Here is a 15,891-nt window from a genome sequence, read left to right as displayed (position 1 = left end):
CCGCAGAGGGGAGAAGGGTCACGCCAGCCAGCCCTTGTAACATGGGGAAATCACCACTGGGGTCGACGGTATGGGGGCTGTGACATACAGAGAAACAGTTGTTGCACCAGCAGAGGACAGCAGAGCATACGCGCGCACGCACGCACACAGTTGCAAACATACACAAACACATGCATGAATCCACCCACACACCCCATCACCCTTCTGGGCACACACCTTGGGTCACTGCGACACTGAATACTTCAGTTGAATGGGGGGCCCAGCACCATGTCAATTCCCTGCCCCCCAGGGCTCACAGGGGGCAGATTGGGGGCACAGGGGGCACGATCCAGTGCCAGCCAAGGGGGGGTTAGAGATGGGATGGGGGCCGTGGTTTCTGCACCACCCAGTTCCTGGCACAGGCTCCTTCCAGGATTTGCATTTCTTGGTAGTTTTCACCCCATCACCGCTTCCTGCCCAGCCCCCTCCTGCTGTGCAAGATGGTTCAGGGGGGGATGGGAAGAACCCAGGAGTCTTGGCTCCCAGCCCCACCTGTGCTAAGGTACGAGACTCCACTCTAACCCCAGCGTTGGGACTGGAACCTAGGAGTCCTGACACCCATCTTCCTTTCCTCTAACCACTAGACCCCACTCCCACCCTTTTGGGGAGCCAGGGCTCCTGGGTTCTGTCCCCAACTCTGGGAGCAGAGTGGGGTCTAGTAGTTAGAGCAGGAGGAGCCAGGACTCCTAGGTTTTATTCTCAGTGCTGCAGTGTGACACTGGGTCTGTTTCTCCTCCCACTTTTTGGGTGTGGAGCCTGTAAACTCTCTGGGGCGTGGCCTGTCTCTCACTGTGTCTGGGCAGCGCCTGGCCCAGCGGGGCCTGATCTCAGCTGGGGCAGGGACTGTCTCTGTGTCTGTGCAGCCCCCGGCACAACGGGGGCCTTGATTCTGCCCCGGTCTCTGTAGGTGCTGCTGTTGTACAGATAAGTAGTCGTGATACTAAAAGGTGTGGCAGTGCGTGAGTGCACCACCATTGCCGTGCAAGGGCTAAATGTGATTCTTATCCTTGTGACCTCCCATGCACCCTTCCCCCTCCCCAATTCTCCACCCTAAGCCCCTTGTGCCACTGTCCTCGTCAACGGCAGTGCAGGAAGCCACCCAGCCCTAGCCCTAAAACAAGAAGATGACCAAAAAAAAAAAAGCTCACACCAAGTGGAAACAAGCCCCAGCAGTTTGTGACTTCATGTCCCAAAATTAGATGCACACACCCAGCAGGAGCAGAAAGATTCACTCTTGCACAGTTGGAGACAGGGAAGTTGAGAACTGTGAGCTCCAGGGCTTCACCACAAGGTCCCACTGAGATCTGAACTCAGATCACAGAAATCAGAGCTCTGAGTGCTGCCCCGCTGGGAAGGATGCTACCGGAGGAGCCCCCCTGACGACCCAGGTGCTGCTGTTGTAGAGATTAATAGTTGTGATACTAAAAGATGTGGCGGTGCCTGAGTGCACCACCATTGCCGTGCAAGGGCTAAATGTGATTCTTATCCCTGTGACCCCCCCCCGTGCACCCTCCCCCTGACTCCTGGATCCTCTGCCCTGAGCCCCTTATGCTGCTGCCCTTGTCAATGGCAGCGCAGAAAGCCACCCAGCCCTAGCGCCAAAAGAAGATAGATGGGGCGGGGGGGGGGAGGGGGAATTGGTCACACCAATAGGAAACCAGCTCCAGCAGTTTGTGACTCTTCCTCCCTGCTGCCTAGCCCTGGCCCTCCTTTCTTCAAGCACCATGTGGGCAAGAGGAAAAGTGTGGCAGGAAGCACAAGAGCCAAACTTGTGGGCATCAGGAAGAATCCCACCTATCTGTTTAAACCACAAGCATCAGCAACCAGGGTAGCAAGTTCTAGAGCCCCAACCCATTGTGGCCATCCCAGCCAGAGACCTGGCTCTAGGAGATGTGAGTCACCCAGCAGGAGAGGGGAGACTGTCTCTTGCACAGCTGGAGACAAGAAAGTTGAGCACTGGGAGCTCCAGGGCTTTACCACAAGCCAATATAAGGTCCCATTGAGATTTGAACTCAGATTGCAGGATTCAGAGGCCTGAGTGCTGCCCGTTACACCATGGGACCAGCTCATGCTGCCTTCTCTGCACATCGGTGACCCTCACGGGGCTGGCTCGTGTAAGGGACTGTTGGCCCCTTAAAACTTAGTGGGGTTTTTGTTGGCTACTTCCCAGTCCCAGTAGAAGGGGGAAGGGCCAATGGGAAATCAGGACCCTGAGACTGACAGTCCCCAGGGGCAATGGGGAGAGGCCAAAGCTCCAAGTTAGCCGCACTGACAGGCCAGGCAGTGTAATGAGGGAGTCACCAGGCCAGGGGGTCCCGTCCTCCGTGGGAGCTGGAACTGCCTGGGCCAGAGTGGGGCAGAGCTAAGGAGAGAGCAGGAGCCCGAGAAGAGCCGGGGAGCAGAGCTGGGCAGGTGTAGTGCCAGGAACTGCTCCCTGTAGGACTTTGCTGCCTGCAGCAGTTACTGAGACCTGAGGTTGTTCTTATTTGCTGACTTGTCCTAATTGGCTAAAACTTGACAGTGGTTTCTCTAGCAAAGGCCAGTCCCTGGCCCCCTAGGTCCAGACATCCTCACTCACATCAGGCTGGGGTGACCAGATGTCAAAGATGAAATATAGGGACGCGGGGGGCGGAGCAAAAAAAAAACAAAAAACAGCGGCTCCCCCGCACCACCAGGCGGCAGTGGCACAGCCCCGTCTCTACCCAACTCTCGGCTCCAACCCCCAGCTCCCCCATCCCCTTGCTCCTGGGCCCAGCCTGGGCTCCGAGCTCTGCAGCCGAGCCGCACTCCAGGTCCCTCCTGCAGCTCCTGGGCAAGGGGAGAACCAGGTGCCAGTCAGCCGGGCCCAGGCCCTCCCGGCAGGAGCGTGTCTGCCCCACATGTGTCTCCGCCCCCAGCCCACATGGGTCCTGCCCGCTCAGCCCTGCCCCCAGCCCCACTGCGCTGCCCCGCAGGCTCCAGGGCTGGAGCAGCCTCCGCGCTGCGCTCCCGGCCATGGCCATGGCCCATGTGCAGACCTGGGAGGGAGGAGGATGCCACCTGCTTGGGGAAGAGGCAGGGCCAGGGTGAGGATTTGGGGATAGATCCAATGGGGCAGTGAGGGGGTGGGGCTGGAGGCAGGGCCAGGGCGGGGATTTGGGGAGGGATCCAATGGGGCAGTGAGGGGGTGGGGCTGGGGGCAGTGCCAGGGCAAGGATTTGGGGAGGGATCCAATGGGGGAAGGAGACACCCTTCACTCGGTGCTTCTACTCATATCGGCCAGCTGCAGCCTGTGAAAGTAGAATGAATTATATTGTAAAAATAAGAATGGATTAAAGAAATGTTGTATGTACCTTTAAGCAGAAATAAGAAATGTTGAAATACAGGTGCCAGGAAAAGAAACATTAGGCATAAACAATGGTGCTAATGGCGAAACATTAACAGAAGATGGGTAATAGTTAGTAAGGAAATAAGATATGCATGCCTAGCCCAGGTAAACTTATCTGATTCTGCTTCCTTTGTTATCTTGTTAAATTCTCACCCTTTTATCTGTATAAATAAGATAATTTGTGTCTTGCATGGTGCTCACATTATCTGGGTGTTATTAGCAGAGCGCTGTGCTAATAAAACAGAGTGGTCTGACAAACTGTGAGTTCTGAGTCTAACTTTGACAATTTGGAGGTTCCACTGAGATGGCAACCATCTTCACTGGGGCTGTGTGATTCCTGACTGTTTTTGTAGGATGACCGTGGCAGCCGGCACCTGGGCATTTGGCCCGAGCGGTCCTCCACCAGAACGGAAAGGTGCACGACCACAGTGAAGTCTACGCCATTGAACCTGTTGGTTCCCACTCTGTTCTGGTAGGGATCCCGGGATCTGACATCAGGAATCTGGTCAGGTAATTATTTCTGTGTTTTGTCCGGACTGAGGACTGTCCTGTCTCTGTGTCTATCTGTCTTCCTGTGGAGTGTTTGAGTCTGGGTGCCATCTCCGTCCGGGGATCGGCCGACTAAGGGGTTCCTGTCCCTGCGGTCTGAGTGAGTGGAATCTGCATAATTGCAGCCGCACCACACTTTGGGTAAAACCCTGGGTGTGAAAGCAAGGGCAATTGAGGCAGTAGCCTGTAGGTTCCTTTTGTGTGTTGCACCAAGCATTGCTCTGATGAACCCGAATTTCCTTCTTGTGCGATTGGTGTGTGAAGTCCTCCTGTATGGGTAACCAGACGTCTAAGTCGGGACAGTTCCCTAAACGAACGCCGGCTCATTTTATGTATTTAGGATGGGTCCAGACTCCTGTAAGAAGGGTCCGGACTCCTGTAAATTTCTGGAAAAATGGTCTAGGCTAACTCAGGGGGATCCCAAAACTCAGTGGCCACTGTTAAAATCTTGGAACAAAGACCGAGTGGACGTCTTAAAGGACAAACTCGGCCAACCTAAAACTAAATTGGCTAAAGAAGAGGTTAATTGTTTCATTCAGTGGTGGGAAGAGGCAAATCGTAGCTGGACAAAATAAAAAACTCGCCTCTCTCAAATATTCAAATAATAAGTTAAAAGCTTTATTAAAAGCCTCCTCTCCCACCACCAGACCGAGTGCTCCCCTTTACCCCGTTCTCAAAAACCCACCCCGGATCGATCCAACCCCCTTAATACTCCCATCTCATTGTAAAAAGGACAAAAAGCCCCTTGTTCTGTTCCCCTTTGTTGTCTGCCTCAAAAACTGATTCTTTAGAGTTCCACTACCAATTCAGCAAAGAAGGTGGGCTCCTCAACTAGCCCTCACCCTTCCTGGTCCCTTTCCTTGAACATTTCTTTCAAAATTGTGAAGTGACCACAATATCACTCACAAACGGTTCATGAAAAAAAAAAAAAGCAGGATCGGGCCCAGAAAAGCAGGCAAGCAACAGATAAAGAAACTGAAAAACGAAGCCCTGAGGGCATAGTGTCAGGAGTAAGAAAAGCAGTAAGTGCAGACATGAACCCCTGGATCAATACTTAAAATGGTGAAATCTGACGTGATAAAGGTGTTATTTTGGGAAATAAGCAAGTGATTTAAGGAAAGAGAGTGAAAAGTTAACTCTACAGAGGCTGGAGAGAATTAAGCAGTTAAACTTTGTGAAAATGTTAAAAAGGACCATGTTAAAGAGAGAGAATTCTTGGTTTCTTTGCAGCCATTCTGAAGGAAAAATGGGCCCTTTTCCAAAAGAGTGCCTGTAAACAATCCAAATATATATACAGCTATGTGAAAACAAAGCAGTGTAAAGGAATGTTAAGGAAAAGAAAATGTGTATGTATCTATTTGTCTGTGAAAATATGTAAAGTTCTAAGAATCTAAACCAGCACATCTGGTTTGTAACACTCCTGTTTTGTAGGTGTAAGATAAATTGGTTTTGTTATTGTTTTTAATGCCACTAAAAATTCATTAGACTCTTTAATTCAAAGTTTCAAAACTGATAAACCTTTTTGCAAGACACAGGTAATTAGTGTTGTTTGGCTTTGAGATTTAGCATTTAACCCTTAAGGGGTAACTTGATTCTTTATAAAATTTAAAATGTTTTTAAATTAAAACCAAATCATGGCTGCAATAGGGCAGTCAAAATCAGGAGAATAGGGAGAGATTCTGGAGTCTTTTTGTTTGTTTGGTTGTTTTTTTGTAACAATAGCAGATAAAAGCTGTAGTGAAAAAAAAATTAACAGTGCCCCTCTGAAGCAACAGCAGAGGTGAGGTGCACAAAACAAAAAGAAGCAATGTTAAAAACACTGAGCCTTAAAATGGCTCTGTGTAATCAGACTGTCACTTTAATAAGGGTACATGAAAACTCTGTAAAAACAAAAGAAAGTTACACCTTATGTAAAAATTAATATGGCTAATGTTTAAAAAAAAAAGTTTTAGTATAGAAGGAATGTGCTTTTTCCCTAGGACATGTGCAGTGTATATTGTAAAAAGGGGTAAAAGAAATACAAATGAAATATGCTACTGAATTAAAATCCTATTAGGGCTCCAAAAAGAGCAGCAATAGGCTGTGTTTTCTTTTTCAGATCCCTATGTGTTAAGACAGAGTCTCTGAGCCTTGCTGATGGCTTTGAATCCAAAAGCCAAGCCTGTGTTGATGCAAATTACCTAACTGATAAAGAAAGGTGACAACTGCCAGCACAAAAGAAATTGCCTAAATAAAAGACATGGTATAACAAGATCCCTTTAAGAGAATTGATGCTAAATGTTATTGTTAATATTAAACATTGAAATAAATTGAATGTTAGTAAGTACCCCTGTAACAACGTATAGTGTGTATGATTTTTGGAAAAATCCTTTAAGGTACTATGGTAATGATGATTCTCAGCTATTACCTGTGAATAAACTTAAAGCTTAACACAGCAGGAAAAACATTACAAACTTGGTCTGCTATAAGAAGAAAAACTTAAGGTACACCACCTCATGAAGGCCTGCCTATAGAACAAAAAACACAGGAAAATATGGGGGTAATTCCTCTGTTTTGCCGGCAATCAGCAAGGGTATTTGTAAAAGAACGGAATCTTTAAGCAATAATCAATGCCACCCCAAAAGGGGTAGAAAAATGTTATTTTTGTCTTTCAGAAAATCATAAAAAGCTAATACCAGTTACAGAACAAGTGAAAGAAAAAAACATCCTGCAATAGCTATGGAATGTACTGAAATGCAGATATTTAGAACATAAGATGTTTTGGGTAATATCAGAAAATATTAAGGTTTTAATGCATCTGTTAAATCAAAGGAAAAGATTGTTGTTTAATACCTATCAATATAACTGGATGCAGTATGTCTCCAGTACGGTAAGACAAAATTTGTTAAGTGAAGAAATTGTTGTTAAAATTGCACACCAACAGGCTCTGGAAGCAAAGATATGGAAAGTTAGCCCACTCCACAGATTGCACCGGGGATCCTTCTGGCTACCTCAGACCTCAAGCCAGTGGGCTGGGGAGGAAGGGAAACTATTGGACACTAGAGGTTGTACCAAGTGGACTCCTCAAAAGTGGGTATGCTTATCCATGCCTGTTGCTCCAAAGCCCTGTAGTAAAGACATCTCACTAGGATCCTGTATGTGGGATAAAATTAATAATTAGACCAAAGTACTGTATAACTGGCAATGTGTGTGTTAATTCTTGGAAAGAAGTGTTTTAAAAGGATAAAAGTGTTAGCAACCCACCAGTAGACAAATGTACATGTAATGTAAGTACTGTGTTTACCAATAATCACATTTACTATTTGCCACAACCAAAAAGTCTCAGCTTACTGTAAGCACTGATTTAGCTGAGTTCTCTATCAATCTTGGCATTGAATGGCAAACAGTTACCAATCATCTGTTTAAAAAGATAAAAAGGTAACATAGTTCCTAAAAACAAAAACAAACAAACAAAACAATGTGAGAAACAGAATCATTCATATTATACACACAAATGGGGACATGTTAAGAATTGCCACTGCAGAAAGACATAACAGCTTACCATTGGTATAACATATTTTCTGAATAGTCTCTCACAACTACTGGCATACTAATGATACTACCCCTAACTGTTTGGTTTTAAATTGTATGTGTTTAATTGAAATATTTGGAACGTGCTGTTGGGTAAAATAAATATATGCAAAGCTAGAGCCACAGGCCCAAATCACCTCCCAGTATTTTCTATTATGTGGACTACATAAGAAATGACACTGGCAATTAATAATCTTAGTGTCAAATGGGGGATATGTAGGAGCTGGACTTTATAATGTACTATGAGAATTAATGTATAATTTGGACTTTATAATGTACTATGAGAATTAATGTATAATTTGATTTCATCCTGCTAGCCAGCCTTTTTGAATAGCAGAAAGAAATGACCCTCTGGGACTATAAGATTCTGTTTTCCCATATGCATTACAAATTGGGCCCTCTCTAACTCTTTGTTTTAAGATTTAGGTAGTAAGAGACAGGATTCTCTATTGTATCTATGTTAAGTAAATTAGAGAAACATTGAAGGCCTGGGTCTCAATGTAAATTGTCTTGGTTATTAATTGTAAAACTTAGCAAGGTTTAATTTGCAATGCCTTTTTGCTCGATATAAAATACTACTGTTTGTATTCTCAATCTGTTTGTGTGAATGAGGAATGAATGCATCAGGAAAAGATGTGAAGGCCATCAGGAAAAGATGTGAAGGCCATTGTTATAGCCAGAGTCAAGTAAAGAAGCAAAAAGACTTAAAGAGCATCAAAGGATCATCAGGCACTGCTTACTACCCAGACGGCTGTTAAACTGTCTGGCATCCGCAACATGGATACATGCTTTGCCGTGTAAGAATGCAACACCCCCAGCAAACCAATCATCACCTCAGGACCATGCGGAGTCAATTTTGACTCCAGAAGAAGATGTAAAGGAACAGCCTGCAATACCTTACAACCAATGTTCTCGTAAGGGTTGCCAGAAGCAGACGATGACCTAAAGCAAGGCCCAAGAAGAAGCAGTAGTGAGCCTAGCGCCTGCTGCCTGGTGGACATAAAACTGTGACTGCAGTTCCCTCAGTTGAGGTTGTCAGAACCAGAAGGGCCCTGCCTCCAACATGCACCTCTGGTGGTGCCTGTTCCTCGGCTGTTGGTGTCTGAAGGTCTGGGGGATACACAATGACAATTATTTTATCCAGTAGCAAGTGTGGATAGCTCAGACCCTTAATATTTCTAAATTCTGGGTCTGCAGCCAAATCCCAGCCCACTCTCAAACTGATGTTCTTGTCCTGGCTATCCCACTCAATTCCTCAGACCTCACTGGAGGACCTGGTCCGTTTAACACAATATGGAACAGTAATGACACCTGGGAAGAGACTATTGGCAGTTCCTTTAACCCACTTGGGGGAGTAATACACCAGGCAAAAAGGCTCCTGAGGTTACAAGCAGTAGTTAAAATAATGGCAAATAAAACTGAAGAAAGTTTAAGAGCCCTGGCCAAAGAAACAGGGGCAATCCGACAGGTGGCCTCCAAAACCATCAGGCATTGTACATAGTGCTGGCGGCCAAAGGAGGGACCTGTGCTCTCATTGGAAAACAATGTTGTGTGTTTATACCGGATGATACCAATGAGGTGATCACGCTAGCCACTTAGAACAAATCGCATATCTTCCCCATGAAGAGCCAAGTTCTTTATGGAAGTAGCTAAGTAACCTGTTCAATTTCTCTGGCATAGGAAACTGGTTGTTTCAGGGAGCCCTGACTATCCTGTTTGGAATCCTAATAATTTTTGTATGTTTTCAGTTAGTCTCCTCTTGTACCCAAAATTGCGTAAGGCATGCCACTCAGGTGACTGCCCCAGAACAGAGTGCTAATATGATAATTTTGAATATTGCTGATGAAAAAAGAGATAAAGAACAGTTAATATGTGGAACCCAGTAAAATTTTGGTCATGGCGTGAGCTTGACCAAAAGGAGGGACTGTGAAAGTAGAATGAATTATATTGTAAAAATAAGAATGGATTAAAGAAATGTTGTATGTACCTTTAAGCAGAGATAAGAAATGTTGAAATACAGGTGCCAGGAAAAGAAACATTAGGCATAAACAATGGTGCTAATGGCGAAACATTAACAGAAGATGGGTAATAGTTAGTAAGGAAATAAGATATGCATGCCTAGCCCAGGTAAACTTATCTGATTCTGCTTCCTTTGTTATCTTGTTAAGTTCTCACCCTTTTATCTGTATAAATAAGATAGTTTGTGTCTTGCATGGTGCTCACATTATCTGGGTGTCATTAGCAGAGCGCTGTGCTAATAAAACAGAGTGGTCTGACAAACTGTGAGTCCTGAGTCTAACTTTGACACAGGGGAGATACCATGATCACCAAAGGGGTTTTCCCAGGGTGAGGCACATCCATTGCACTGTGGGTGTGTTGACTTCTGTGATTTCCCCAAACGTGGGAAACTCAACTGCAGCCTTTGTGCTAGTGGGGGACTGCGTTCGCGCTTTCCCCTGGTAGTCGGTGAAGGAAAGAAAAACTGCTGGGGGTTTGGCCTTTAGAACATTCTATTGTTCTTTCTTTCTCATTGCCAAAGCTTTCTTTTTCTCTTGGGCTGTGGTTATTTCACATGCCCCCCCCCCTCTTTTTTTGTTTTAGGACTACTCTCTACTGTAGGTTGCTCTAGCATACTTTATTTCAGGTGCTCTGTCTGGTCTCCAGGGGAGCTGCCTGACTCTTTTGCTCTCTTCTCCCCTGCTTGTAGCCCTTGCTGCGTTTGCTCTTCCCACTGGCAGTTGGTCCAGCACAGGAAAACAATTAGTTTTTTTTGTGGGGGGTGATGAGATTTTTTTTTTTTGAGCCCTGTTCCAGCCTTGGCCTTCACAACATTCTCTGGCAAAGAGTTCCACGGGTTGACTGTGGGTTGTGTGAAGAAATACCTCCTTTCCTTTGTTTTAAACCTGCTGCCTGTGAATTTCATTTGGTGACCCCTAGCTCTTGTGTTATGAGAAGAAAGAACTAACACGTCCTTCTTTACTTTCTTCACACCAGTCATGATTTTATAGACCTCCATTGTATCCCCCTTTTGTCGTCTCTTTTTCCCAGCTGAAAAGTCCCAATCTCATGGCTCTCTTCTGCTACAGAAGCTGTTCCATAGCCCCTCATCATTCTTGTTGCCCTTTTTTCTGAATCTTTCCACTTCCAATATATCTTTTTATTTTTCAGCTGGGGTGTCAAGGTTTCCTCCCCCACTCTGAACTTTAGGGTACAGATGTGGGGACCTGCATGGACCCTTCTAAGCTTAATTACTAGCTTAGATCTGGTAACACTGCCACCAGCCAGAAATTTCAGTGTCTGGATCACTTTCTGTCCCCCCAAAACCTTCCCCTCCCTGGGCAGCCTTGAGAGACTTCACCAATTTTCTGGTGAACGCAGATCCAAACCCCTTGGATCTTAAAACAAGGAGAAATTAACCATTCCCCCTCCTTTCCCCCCACCAATTCCTGGTGAGTCCAGATTGAATCCCCTTGGATCTTAAAACAAGGAAAATCAATCAGGTTAAAAAAAACCTTTTAATTAAAGAGGAAAGGTAAAAATCATCTCTGTAAAATCAGGATGGAAAATACTTTACAGGGTACTTAGATTTATATAGCCCAGAGAAAACCCCTCTAGCCTTAGGTTCAAAGTTACAGCAAACAGAGGTAAAATCCTCTCAGCAAAAAGGAACATTTACAGGTTGAGAAAACAAACATAAGACTAATGCCTTGCCTGTGCTACTTACAAGTTTGAAACAAGAGAGACTGATTCAGAGAGATTTGGAGAGCCTGGATTGACATCTGGTCCCTCTTAGTCCCAAGAGCAATCAACCCCCAAAACAAAGAGCACAAAACAAAGACTTCCCTCCACCAAGATTTGAAAGTATCTTGTCTCCTTATTGCTCCTCTGGTCAGGTGTCAGCCAGGTTTACTGAGTTTCTTAACCCTTTACAGGTAAAAGAGACATTAACCCTTAACTATCTGTTTATGACATGGGGCAACAAAGAACCTCACCTTTATCAACTTGCAAAATGCTCCCAAGAAATCATAACAATTTTTTTCTCATAAAGAAACCAAAACTCTGGATGTTTCAATGACTTGGGAGGAAAATAAATAAATCCGCTTTCAGGAAGTATCACTACAGTAAAACTCTTTCTGCTTTTCTGACCAGAACATTCTCCCCAGAAGGAGGTTCACCAGTCCTGGAGACACTGCAATACCAGGTTGATGCATGGGGTGGACAAAGCAAGCTCCCAGTCCAGCCCCCCATTTCAACAATCAATTTAATAGACAGTCCTCAAATAAAAGACATATCAGATATTACACTGATGAGAACACATACTATGCTTGATCTTAGTTCACAGAGAGCCAAAAAGTGATGCCAAGACTGTGCGACGCACGGGCACCCCTGCCCCCACCGCTTTCGACTTCACCGTGACAAGCTCCCAGCCACGCCACGAACACCCTAAGGAGGTAACTCTAAGTGAGGCTCACTTCCCCAAAATGACTCCAGAGGAAGAATTCAAAGCAAGACCCCTTAACACACAATTCTGTTCAAAGACGGTTCCCTTTACACTCCTAATGTGCACAGACCCACCCACTGACCTGTGACTAGCAATCTCTCACTGTGAACTCGTACAGCAAAACAGGGCAAAGCAAGCCTATGCACGTGCTATACCACAGCCCCAATGCTCTTGTCTGCTCCTTCCCACAGAACTCTCTCAACCGTACGGTCAATGGCATCAAATCAATTCCTTGCCATGGTTGGGCCTCGGGCATTGGTGCACCCCAGTCCCTCCGAGGGGATCGGCTAGTTCCTTCGGGCCTTAAGCACTAGGAATGTGACTCAAGGGGCCCCAACCTTCCTCCTCTTCTGCGCCTATAAAAAAAAAAACATTTACAGAGACTGTTCTCTAAGTTAAAACGGTGGCATGTTCCCAACGGGAAAGGGATGAAAAATTTCTCTTCTGTAGGGAGACGAGGGAAAGAATGATCCAAACCATGCAATCAATTCTGGAAGGTAGACTAAGGAGACCAGTGGCCAATGTCAGAGATGGAATACTGGGCTAGATGGACCATTGGTCTGACCCACTCTGGCCTTCTTACAGGAAATCGTTGGGGGTGAAAGAATTAATTGCTAATGAGCAGGGGCGGCTCTAGTAATTTCGCCGCCCCAAGCAGGGCGGCGCACCACGGGGGACGCTCTGCCGGTCGCTGGTCCCGCGGCTGTGGTGGACCTCCTGCAGACGTGCCTGCGGAGGGGCCGCTGGTCCCGCAGCTCCGGTGGACCTCCCGCAGGCATGCCTGCGGATGCTCCACCGGAGCCGCGGGACCAGCGGCCCCTCCACAGGCATGTCTGCGGGAGGTTCACCAGAGCCGCCTGCCGCCCTCCCGCGGGATGCCGCCCCAAGCGCACGCTTGGCGCGCTGGGGTCTGGAGCCGGCCCTGTTAATGAGCTCTGCTGCATAAGGTCATCTAGAATAACCGGATAGGCTAGTATGAAGACCCTTTTTGTACCATTCAATATTAACACAGAAAACGTGGTGACTAGTTATTCTAATTCCTTCCTTTGGAAATGAAATGACTCATCGGGGGGGGAAAAGGAAACTCAAAACTATATCGGTAAGTCATTTTCTACATTATGCAAGCCTTGCCTCAGCAAATCACTAATACTGACAACACACGAAACCAAACAGATAGGTGAAGAGAGATCACAAAACAGCCCCCTCCTGGAAAAGCATCACACACTCACTAAAGATAACAGACATACTCTTTCTCTGAAAGGTCTGTTGGCCTGCAGGGAGGAAAAAGGGGAAACTGCGTTTGAAAACAATTGAAGCTTCAGTCCTCTAAAGAAATTTAAGAAGCAGAGTCCAATGCCAAGTCTGTTTTTTTTTTTCACAAGTCTGGGGAACAGCCACAACAAAGCAAAGCTAAGCCTCAAAAAATTGGATAGAAACTCCTAAATGTTCCTCTTCACAGAAATCTTTAGTAAAATGCAAAAGATTTACACACTCTAAAGAGAAACCAGAAAAGAAAAGCTACTCCGCAGAGATGCTGCCGGGTCAGAAGCTCTTTCTTCTCAACTCAGGGGATGACAATGACAGCCCGCTAAACTTCTCGCTTGAAGAGGACATTTAATTGAACCAATTTCAATCCCAAGTTTGATCATCAGAACCGGGGACATTGGGAATAAAACCAGCCCCTTGACCATGGACTCGCTTAGCTGCCCGCAATGCTCCCTGGCTCTGCAAATGAGATTCCCCGGCCAGTCTCTGGCACTCAAGGGGCCGCCCCTGCTCGTTCCCCAGCTGCGTGGGATTGGGACGGGGAAGCTGCTCTCCTGACACAGTCCCGCTGACGCCCAGGCACACGGAGGACGGAGCTGGGCGGGGAAGTCAGAGGGCAATTGCCCCCCGCTGCATTAGCGGGCTAAAACCCGGAGCAAACGCACACGCCTTGCAAAGGAACAGGCGCTGGGATCTCGACCAACACACTCCATTGAGATTCTATCGCCAGCCCACGGCATTGGACCTGCTGCTTGGTCTGCCTCTGCTGCAAAGTAGCTCCCCTCAGATCCTCAGGGGTCGCTGAGCTGCAGCTCACCCGATCCGCGGGAACAGCTTCAAACAGCGCTGGCTGCCTGGGCACTCGCCTGCCCTCACTTGGCAGGTAAGAAAAGGCATCAAGTGGCCGGAGTGGATGACAACAGCTGACCTTCTGCAATGACAAGAAACTGAGGTGAGCCAAGGCAGGGGAGGTCATTCTTGTATTGGACCAGGTTCTGGTGGGGAGAGAGAGAAGCAAAATGCAGCTTCTCTCTTTCCCAGCAGTAGTTGGGCCACAAGACAAGCTATTCCCTTGTCTCTCGGATGGCCTGGATTCCTGGGACTGGGCCCGGCTACGACTCTTGGGCATCACTGAAGTGTTCTTGAAATCAGGTTCCAGCTTTGTCGGGCCCCCTCCTTTTCTGAGCTGGGCTGCAGCCCCTGACGCAGCCACCCACCAGCCCACCGCGGAGAGCGGGCCCAGCAGAGGCCCTGGCTCCAGTCCTCTGCTCTACTAGCTGACCTATTGGAGGGCTGCCACCACTTCAAAAGAAGATTGAAAGGTGACTTCATTGAAGTGCTGAAGTGCCTTAATGGAGAGAAAAGATTGGGTATGAAAAGGCTCTTAATGTAGCAGAGAAAGGCATAACAAGACCCAATGGCTGGAAAGTGAAAAGAGACAAATTCATATTATAAATAAGACACAAATATTCAACAGTGAGGATGATTCACCACAGGAACAAGCTACCAAGGAAAGTGGTGGATTCACCATCTCCTGATGTCATTTAATGAAGACTAGATGCCTTTCTGGAATGTATTTGCCCCAAAAGTAGCTCTTGTGTCATACAGGAGGCCTGTGATATGCAGGGGGTCAGATTAGATGCTCTAATGGTCTCTTCTGGCCATAAAGTTCACTAATTTCTGAAAAACTGAGTGTAGCATTGGGAGCAGCGTCTGATGTTCTCCTATCCAGTCGGCTTGCTTCCTAGAACGAACGCTCCTTGAGTGGGGTGATCCACAGGGAGTAGCTCAAACCTCCAAAGTGCCTGGCCAGGGGCAGGACATTAGCACAGCAAGGGAGGGGTGTGGCAGTGACATCACAAAGGCCTTTTGCAGGACCTCAGACTAGTGGTCAAAGGTGGTGGGGAGGTGGTGACCTCACAGAGAGATGCTGACATCAGGCAGGCAGGACAGGGGCCAGGGGCCAGGGAAACCTCAGAGAGCCCTGTGGCTTTGCTTCAGCAAGTCTCCTTCTCCAGGTCTCTCTTTGAGGACTGAGAGAGTATTCGGGTTCACATACATGAGCGCCAGGAGGAACCTCTTTCGAGTTTTCTCCTTCCCTTTTAGTGAGTTTACTAGAAAACAGACATCCCTGTTTAGAAGGTAAGAGCCTCCTCGAGGGAAGGGGTGTCCTGGGGGTGTCACAGTTTGGATGCCGGTGGCCCCCCCAAGGTAAGGAAGTTCCCGCCACCCTGCTCTGTGTTCGCAGGGCAGGAGAGAGCAGCATTCCACGGCAGTGATTTGCTCCTGGCTGCCGGAGCAGAGCAGCAGGCTCAGCTGTCAGAACTTCCCAGAGCGATGAAAGGGGAGGGGCCCAGCCTCTGTAGCAGGAATGCAGATCAGACGAGTTCACGGTGAGCATTGTGGGATACTGGTGGAGGCCAGATATGATCATATAATGAACAGCAGCATCTACTCTGTCACTTTAAGTTTGCTGCAAAAAGCTCTAGGCCTCTCGTCTAGGTGGTTTTATTTTGTCACCAGAACAGGGCAGGTTTGTCGCCAGACGTGGCATTGCAGTGTGTGCACCAGCCACAAGCTGCCAACCGAGGGAGCGTTT

The 15,891-nt window shown here is 47.2% G+C and overlaps 2 non-coding genes and 1 pseudogene across 2 annotated transcripts; 1 reads left to right on the top strand and 2 right to left on the bottom strand.

Moving 5' to 3' along the window:
• Positions 1 to 9,821: 9,821 nt before the first annotated feature.
• LOC123357362 lies at positions 9,822 to 9,984 on the top strand. Its single transcript, XR_006575546.1, has one exon. It is a non-coding gene; the product is annotated as a U1 spliceosomal RNA (small nuclear RNA).
• Positions 9,985 to 11,689: 1,705 nt separating this feature from the next.
• LOC123357363 lies at positions 11,690 to 11,883 on the bottom strand. The gene has a single exon (XR_006575547.1). It is a non-coding gene; the product is annotated as a U2 spliceosomal RNA (small nuclear RNA).
• Positions 11,884 to 13,429: 1,546 nt separating this feature from the next.
• LOC123357365 lies at positions 13,430 to 13,539 on the bottom strand (annotated as a pseudogene).
• Between the last annotated feature and the right edge of the window lie 2,352 nt (positions 13,540 to 15,891).

This window comes from Mauremys mutica, unplaced genomic scaffold (assembly GCF_020497125.1).
Source record: "Mauremys mutica isolate MM-2020 ecotype Southern unplaced genomic scaffold, ASM2049712v1 000543F_np12_subseq_1:225212_obj, whole genome shotgun sequence".
Taxonomy (NCBI): domain Eukaryota; kingdom Metazoa; phylum Chordata; order Testudines; family Geoemydidae; genus Mauremys; species Mauremys mutica.
Note: the sequence above shows the minus strand (reverse complement) of the source record. Positions and strands in the feature narration are given on the sequence as shown.